Source organism: Haemaphysalis longicornis, unplaced genomic scaffold, assembly GCF_048455015.1.
Source record: "Haemaphysalis longicornis isolate Haplotype H1 unplaced genomic scaffold, Haemaphysalis longicornis Haplotype H1 scaffold_20, whole genome shotgun sequence".
Classification (NCBI taxonomy): domain Eukaryota; kingdom Metazoa; phylum Arthropoda; class Arachnida; order Ixodida; family Ixodidae; genus Haemaphysalis; species Haemaphysalis longicornis.
In genome coordinates this window covers 1060900-1066899 of record NW_027526296.1, presented here as the reverse complement: position 1 = coordinate 1066899, position 6000 = coordinate 1060900, and the positions used below count along the sequence as shown (strand labels likewise).

Sequence of the window (6000 nt, the reverse complement as noted above, 5' to 3'; positions counted from 1 at the left end):
CCTTTCAAACGAGCTTAAAGGATAACTGTCGCGAAAGATGCCGGAGGAAGTAGCCCTTACTGATTCGCTATAAAAGGAATGTGCAGAACGAGAGAGAGAGAGAGAGAGAGAGAGAGAGAGAGAGAGAGAGAGAGAGAGAGAGAGAGAGAGAGAGAGAGAGAGAGAGAGAGAGAGAGAGGGGGGGGGGGGGAGAGAGAGAGAGAAACCACTTTTATTTGGAACTGTGGTTTTAGGGTGGGGAGCGGCATTGATATATACAAATTATCTCCATGCCTGATAAAATGTGGTGTTGGGCTAGTTGGTGACCTGATTTCTTCTCTTTGTGAAGCGCAATGCATAGGAAAAGAACCTCCTGTAATCTGCGGTGTTTCTTAACCTTTTGCTTTCTTCCTCCTGCTCTCTCTCTCTCTTTCTCTCTCTCTCTCTCTCTCTCTCTCTCACTCCCCCCCTCCCCGCCCCCAGCCTCACCACTGTATCATTTTACCTTATGTAGCCCTTCGTAAACCTTTGCACTGCATCCAATTCAGTTGGTTCTGACCTCTGCATGATAACAGAGGTCAGAACCAACCAAGTGAGGTGGCTGAAAATGTGGTATTTCAGTTTAATTGCCCCCGTACGCCTTGTAGGAACACGTCGTGTACGGGATGAGTTCACGTGAACGTATGCAGTGAACTTTAAATCTACCTCGTTAGCGCGAATAAATTGCAGGATAGCGCATCACCTGGGGAGTTATTCGGCCTCCGCCTCGAAGCTTTCGTTAACGCATCGCCCACACTGCCCGATGTATTAAGAATCGAAGGTTGAGATAAGATCGCACCGTACAGCAATCGTTTATCTTGAGGCAAGAGGCAGATATGTGGAGGAAGGGAATGCCGGCAGGGACAAGTGCTGCTACAGCGAACACTCGACACAGCATACGATTATCTGAAGGGTGAGCTCTTCCACACTGCTTTGTCTGCGAAGTGAGATACAACGCATTGAACAATACGTCTGTGCGGCACGTTAACGATAAGGTGATAGAGCATAAGAGATTTTTTGAAAGATTTGCCCAGGCATCGTTCTTAATTTTATGGTGGAAGATATAGAAATGCAGAAACGACAACTTGCAACACATATGTAGGGTTTTTACGATAACGCCTTGCTACGGTGGCACGTTGCAGCGCTCAAACAGCGGGTGCTCTCGGCCATTGTGAAAGTATGGTTACTTTCAAATGTGTTGACACGTATACGCAGGAAGCAGCAACGCGCATATCAGAGATAGTTTAGGAGAGCTTTCACAGGCAGAACATGATATTTCATAAAGATTTCCATTTCAGGCTGGAATTTGCGATAACTTACGGCACACCTTCGCACGCGGTTTGATAACTGTCGCCCTTGATATGTGTACGTGGGCTTTTTTATTCTGAGTATACAATCTGTGACTTCATGATAATAGTTCTGCTGATACTAGGTGCAATCATGTCCTCCTTTCTATAGTCCTTTCTGGCTGTAGTACCCCTTCTCTTTGCGGTCCTTCTTCACTACGACTGAACGTACGATCAAGGACAAATGAAATGAGGACGCGAAAATATGAGCCGGAAGACCTGAATAGCGCAGTTTATTCCATGCAAGTCCAATTGTCACGTGACTCCACAAGAGTAACAAAGTTTGGAAGTGTGGCTTTCCAAATATACCACAACCGTGCCATTACGCATTAAAAAAAGGTCGGGGCATTCACTAATGGAATACTAACAAGTTACTTGTCCCAGTATACACTAGGTACTTAGTAACTGGAGGTAGTAAATTTAGCACTAGTCAGGGTTACTAACCGAAGCAGGCCCCTACCCCCACTAGTAAAGTTCCAGCGATAGCACTCTTCTGAGCTACATGCGTTTACTAATAACTGGACATGCACAACCTAGTCACAAGCACTACCATAATCTAGTGCATACTACTTCCTACACTCAGTTAATTTACTAACCATGCAGTTGTTAGTGGCAGAGCCTACGTACAAAAACGCGGGGTAGTAAGGTTCGTAAGGAGTTAGTAAATACGGCCGTTACTACCTTTTTACTACTTTTTTTATTAAGAGTGTGATCTCAACGAACTACATTATTCGATTTTGCATGTTCTGATTCATATTTCTGTGCTAACTTTTCATCTGTCCATGACTGTAGGTGGTTTAAGTTGTCAGTGTTTCATACCTCTGCACTCTACGTGTGTCAGAAGAAGGCGTTGCTCGAAATGACTATGACTACAGCGAATATAAGCTTCGTGTCGTCTGTTGTCTTAAGCTACACCTGTTTGCGCTGCGGCAAATGTTGCGGTGTAGGTTTATTTCTAAGAAATTAAAAAAAAAAAGGCGTGCGAGAAAATTTCACCACATTTCTTTTGCGTTGAAATTTGCCGCAAAATCAAATGTAGATATCATGCCAGCTTGAAGAGTCATTAGCTGGTAGCCATTAGCAAGTGCTCGTGATTGCCGTCCTTGGTGGAATTCCAGGAGTGCGGGAATCAACTTTCTGATAAATGTAACGTTTATTAGGAGCCAAGCTATTGTTTTCTAGAAAAAGGAAGGCATATGTCATTACGTCATCACGTCAAAACAGATTACGCAAGAACGTTTTTTTTCTCGCTTAGGATGAACAACAACAGGAAAACAATTCAGTGGCCTTTCACTCCGTAAACAAGGATCACCAACGGAGCTGTGCAGTTCAGGAAGTGCCCGAAACAAACACGTTGTTTGTAATTTTCGATTCAGCACGCTCCTGGCAGTTAATTAGCACAATAAAACTCGGAAGGAATAGAATTTTGTTCTAGCGAACAAACACGGGGCAGTCCGTTTCCCTCCGGTAGAAGCCCATGTATCAGCAGACGAAAATTTGACAATATTTTACGGCTTCACGGCTAACTACATAATCGCGAAAAGTAGATGAAAGTCGGCGTAATCTTAAAGTCGTCTTAGCTGCTATTTCCTGTATAATTTTTTGTGATAGTTTTGAAATAATAAGAGCTGCGACACTTTCCCACAACCAATACTTTCTTCGTAGGCGGCGACAGAAGCCGGGATTTCCGTGAAGTGTACAACTTTACTATGAGCTAACGAATTATGGAAAGATAATTAATTTCGATGTTATGATAGAGTCGTCCTAGCAGAAATCACAGTATTAGTTTATTCAAGGTATACCTACATTATATTGAGAGCTACAGAGCATATAATAGAAAGTCGGCTTCGCCGCAAGATAAAATCTCTTCCACGCGTTTTTTCTTTTTTTTCTTTGCCCACCCCGTAGACGCAGTTTTGGTGAAGACCTAGCCTATAAGAGCTCAGCTGTAAAATTTTCAAACCCTTATTCTTGAAGATGACCAATCACTACTAACCGAAGAAAGGGCAAGAGGGAAGCTGTGAACCCTGCAGAGGGTTTTTGTTTTGGGCTTGTCGCACGAAATGGCCCAGCACACCAGGTGCAGGATGTTACACGGCCGAGAAATTAACATGCAGCGCTTGCTAGCATGAAGAAGTGCTGCAAACGCAATGTCCTTTGGGCAGTGCACGATGCTGTTTCTCTCGCTTGATTCCCCGTGGCTTTATTATTTCCCTTCACCCTGGGGTATTTCCGCACTTCTATGAAGCGGTTCCACGCATACGCGAAGAGGCAAAAATGTTTTTCTATCTTTCTAACGCTTCACGGCTGAAGCGTCCTGACTCTAGCTCTACAGGTAGTACGACTAAACGTTACGATTCCAGACCCAGCGCTTGCCCATGCAGCTTCACCTGCAATACGTGGAAGAGTGAAGTGGAAAGGATAAAAAAAAAATGTCCTGCTTCCAAGTGATAATGACAGACGTGTCAACGAACAAGGAGCGGCCGGTCTAGACGACCAGTGAGTCCCGGTGACAACCTTGCATCGATCACTGAAGAGCAAACCGACGCTGTGACTGAGTCTCTACGTCGTTTTACTTGCAGGTACAAGCGGAACCTACCAGAAGAGAAAAGACTCGAGTCGCCCCAAGAAGGATACTCGGCTGGTATAGATGGCCAAACAACAATGATTTATAGTCAAGACCAAACAATGGTTTTCTAGCCAACCGTGGGGCTCAGGTAGGTCGGTGGGCTCTGGGTAGGCAGACTTCTTATTTAGAAGATGTTCTGCTTTTGGTGCTGGCGAAACACAAGGCCAGTGCATCGTATATGAAGCTGTACTCAACTGGGATGCACGTCTAGGAATCGCAGGTGGTCAGTTCATTCGGAGAGTTGGACGATGGGCGCTCCACAATATAGATGTCAGGTTCAAAAGCGGAGTGTGTATGCACGCCCCACGTATTCCCAACTGCTACCAGCGCCAGGAACGGGTTCAAGACGGTGTGAAAGACTACTGCGGGCGAAATATTGTCATTGTAGAACGGTTTAAGTAGATTCCTGAGAGGAGTATCCGATATTTCTGAAAATTCTGGGCATGCGTGTGTGGGCGACTGTGGATAAAGTAGGGTGGGGATTGATAGGGATGACGTAACGAGTTACAAAACACAGCACGAGCGCCAGTTCTTCATGCGTATACGCAGGCGGTGGGCTATCTACAGAAATTGTATCGGTAAAAACAATAGTCCAAGGGTCCTACGCTGTGGGTTACGGCTAGCAGATAGCTGGCCACTTATGCATGAATCTTTGGCTTTCCTGTGAACCGCCATATCAGACAGATTTTGTTTTCTTGGTTTTAAAGTAGTTTATGTTTCCTAGAAACTTATATTGTTAGTTTCCCTTATCAAAGGTTACGGGCAACCAGCCTGGGGGCGGAGTCTGTCTGAGAGCTGAGAATGACAGGGGCAGAATTGCTGAAAGAGGAGGCACACACAGTCAAGGTGGAAAAAAAAGCCACCGTGTGTGGATGATACATGTACAAAAATAATGAAAATAGAACACTGGGACCGGATAGGAAACCTAGTGTAATTGAAGCTCGATTCATCGTCACCGAAAGAAGAGCATCGTGTGGCGGCTTTAACATCACCGTTTCCATATTTCTGAGTTGTATGGTGGGGTTAGTGGTAGCAACCTAAAATTCCACTGCCTCTATGCCTTACCCCCTCGCCTCGATGTTTCTTCCTCTCTATTCTCCTTTTCCGGCGGCGTGTGACCTAACAAAATTTTCCCGCGTTGCCAAAGGCAGAAGGCACGTGCGAGTCCATAGAGTCCGAACTCCAAACGGAGCGTTTCCCTCACCTCGAGAGGCGCGTTCTCCACGTCCGTGAAAGCGCTCTCCAGCACGTCGCTGGACTTGAAGTCCAGCTTGAGCGTCACGTTCTTGGGCGAGCCGCACACTATGCGCAGGAACTCCCGCAGGCTCAGGTCCCAGGAGCGCACCGGAGGATGCGCCATGACTGCCATGCCGTCCGCCCAGCTCACGTCGGCCTCCACGAACGGCGCCGTGCGACCCGACAGCGCCTGCTCCAGCTTCCAGCGGCTGTTGGTGCCGTGCGACCAGACGATCAGCGACAGGTCTTCGTCCGCCTTGTGGACACTCCCGTGGCTAGCGGGCAGTAAAGCCAGGAGGAAGAGGACTAGCGTTAATCTTGCAAGTGGAAGCAGGACAGTTCTACCTGTCCTCTGGAGGGGCGCCATGACGGTTCTCCTGGAAGCAACGGGAACCCGACCTGCGGACGACGCTCCTCCCCGACCCGCTGTCGCTCGCGGCTCCAGGAAGCCGGGATCGGGAGGTTGGCGCGCTCGCCGTTATCGCGGCTGAGGCCACGCGTGACGCAAGGCCAATATGGTGGCCGCGCCGGCTCCTCTCGTTGTTGTCGTTGTTGTACGCCGTCGCCACTCGCGGGCGGCGCCTCTGACTGCCGCTCACTTGGGGCCCCTCTCGATCGCGCGCGCGCGCTTCGCCGACGAGCGTGCTAAATTGCCGCGCTGATGCCACTTTCCGTGACCCATATACACATGTCAATTCTTGGCGCAACTGCGCATGTGACGGCGACAAGTGTACGTGGGGCCGACGGGCGCTCTTCTGCACCGCCGCGCCT

At 47.9% G+C, this 6000-nt stretch overlaps 1 pseudogene across 1 annotated transcript in view; it reads right to left on the bottom strand.

Moving 5' to 3' along the window:
* The window catches only part of LOC144172347 (uncharacterized), a 58077-nt pseudogene that overhangs the window by 1849 nt on the left and 50228 nt on the right, over positions 1-6000 (bottom strand). Inside the window, exon 6 of the transcript XR_013323003.1 lies at positions 5198-5485. The product of XR_013323003.1 is annotated as an uncharacterized LOC144172347 (transcript). The remainder of the gene's footprint in view (positions 1-5197; positions 5486-6000) is intronic.